Raw genomic sequence first — 2,734 nt, 5'->3', positions numbered from 1 at the left:
ATGATCTGTAAGGTCCCTTCCAACCAAACAATTGTGTGGTTCTGTAATTCTATGAGTCAAATATAAAATACTAATGATATATCATTAATAAATTACAAAAAGAAACTTTACTGTGACTATAAAGAATCAACACAAAAACAAGGGTGAAATGGAAATACCTGAATAGAAAAGATGGTTGGGAAATTCTGGAGGACCCGGAGTGCCGTATTGAGTGACACAGTAATAAATGAGAACTCGGTTTCCTACCACAGAAGTGTCGATTTACCTGCTTCTGACTAGAAATGAATTATTGGAAGAAGAAGAAGAGATGTAAGGACAGAGTGAGCAGAACCATAAGCCTTCCAATGAAGGGGTGCACAGAGATGGCTTCCTGCAAAATCTAGTCCACCAAGAATAGTTTAATATTTGAAAATGGACATTGAGTGGGAAATTAAGTAATTCCTAGGCTGTGAAAACTTCCTGTCTATGGAATTTACTGATGTACAAAGAGTATAAGGTGTAAACTGAACTGTAGACAAAATGCTTAGGTCTTTGTTTGCAGTTGTTGCTTCAGTAAGTAACACTGTTATCCTGAAAAAAAAAGTAATTTGTGGTATTGTATAGTCTGTGGTCTGTTAAATCTCTTGAGTTTTAGCATGTCTACTTTAAAAGACTGTACTGTCTGCATGGGATAATACTGGTCCTGGGAAGTGTAAATCGTGCATCCCGTAGCGTCCTTCCCTTGGAATTTGGTACACCTCTGTAATTGTATCAAATTTGAATGGCAGCTGGGTGCTACCTTTGTGTTGAGTGTTAGTATATTTTACTCTAACAATCTTATTCTCGCTTAATTTTTAAAATTTTTGTCAATGCAAAACTGATTTTATAAAAGATTAATATGTTTTAACTGTGAACCATCAGTTCATTGAATCTGAAGCATTAAGAGAGTATTGAAGCTTCTGTGCCCAAAAGCACATAGGCTTCTTGTATCTTCTTGCAGGATAAATTATCATCCCTGATAAGAGAGTCTGCTGCTTGAGCATCACCTGGGTCTGTTCTCCTTGGTTATTATTATCAGTTAATGTCCTGTTGTAGCAGAGAAATTGAGCTGTTACGGTAGAAGCTAGGTGTCCTGGGTTTGACATGCTCTGTTGTGACATTTCTGTGTCACTTAAATATGGGCACATTAGACTTCTTGTTTAAGTGAAGGTTATGCCCTTGAGCATTTCTCTACTTGGTGTACTGTTTTTGTCTATTTTCTTCCCAAGGTGGCTCATAAGGGCATGGATGCCTACCAAAACTTACTTCTTCTGGGCTGGATGTAGAGAAATCTGTAGCTGAAGCTTAGTTAATCCCTTTGATCCCTCTTTGCTGCTGCATCCGTGAGCCCTTGTCCTGATCCCAGCACGGTGGCTGAGTTATCAAAAAACCTCGCATTGTCAGCCTCAGTCTCTTTGCTGATCTTTGTGAAGAGAATACCATTCTGCAGGCATCCACAAAGCTGAGCAGCAAGCGGCAGCAGCCTGTCGAGTATTGCATATTATTGCCCATAACATTTATGAGTTGAAAAGCAAAGGCGGCGTGTACCATGTGAAGAAGGAGTAGGAAGAGGTGGTGATTGATGGCTGCCAGTTCTTCCATGTGTGGAGGGAAATTGAGAATAGCGAACCTCAGCTAGGTCTGGAAGGGGAGAAGGGAACTGCACGTCAGTATTTCCTTGTGATTTGGAGAAAAAGGTGATGTTCTTAGATGAACTGGGTGGCTAGTTTTCAAAACAGAAATGTGGGACACAATAGCTTGAGAAAAGACTGCTTTTCCAAAGCAGAGCGTATTTTTTTCCCCTTGCTGGTCATTAGCAGCGCTTCTGAAGACCAACCCTTCGTGGAGGAAGTCATGCTGGAACACAACGAGCTGGTGATAATTTTAAGCTTCTCCCAGCATGTAATAACTCCGAGTAATTGGTAGGTACGTGCCCTTCAAGGACAATGATATTTTTGCTCCTTTGCCCGTTTAAATCACAGCATTTTGTGCATGATGGTGCAGCCGAATGAGTGCTGGAATGCACAGCACCGGTACAGGAATATTAGTACGTATGGCGTGTTTCTAAAACTTAATCTACAGCAGGATTTAGTGTGAGTTGGGCGTGTGTGGCTTACAGGTCTTGTTTTTAGATACTATCAGAGAACTTTTTTTCTGGTAGGATTTCTGAGCCACTCTTATGGCAAGTACGTGGGACGGAGGGTCTGGTCCCCTAACCACGCTGCCAGTGGTACTGGGTTTAGGAGAAGCCTGGTAACACAAGCTCCTGACAACTCCCAGCAGGACCTGCAGCCCGTCACCAGATGGTCTTTCTGCAGATGCTATCCTGTTTAGAGCAGGAGGGTGATGTTACCTTACCTGTTATGTCAGGGTAAAGCAGCTGAATCGTTGTGATGGCTGGTAAGAGAAAGGACTGGCCACAGCCCTCCCAAAAGCAGCCTGGTTTTCCCCTGCAATCAAAGGGTCATCTCTTCCATGATCATCTCATACACGTAGCTCTGCCTGATAAAGGGGATGGTAGAGCTGCAGTCTGAAACCCAGTATTTTCAGATGTTTGGCAGATCTGAACCACATTTGGGCCCTGGTGTAATTGTAAAGAACTTATTAGAATAGAACAGAACTAGACTGGAATAGAACAGAACAGAACAGAACAGACTAGACTAGACTAGGATAGGATATTGCAGATGAGATATTCACAATGTGTCCAAGTTCTGCT

Source organism: Cariama cristata, unplaced genomic scaffold, assembly GCF_000690535.1.
Source record: "Cariama cristata isolate BGI_N322 unplaced genomic scaffold, ASM69053v1 scaffold17949, whole genome shotgun sequence".
Classification (NCBI taxonomy): Eukaryota; Metazoa; Chordata; class Aves; order Cariamiformes; family Cariamidae; genus Cariama; species Cariama cristata.
This window is presented reverse-complemented; position numbering follows the sequence as displayed.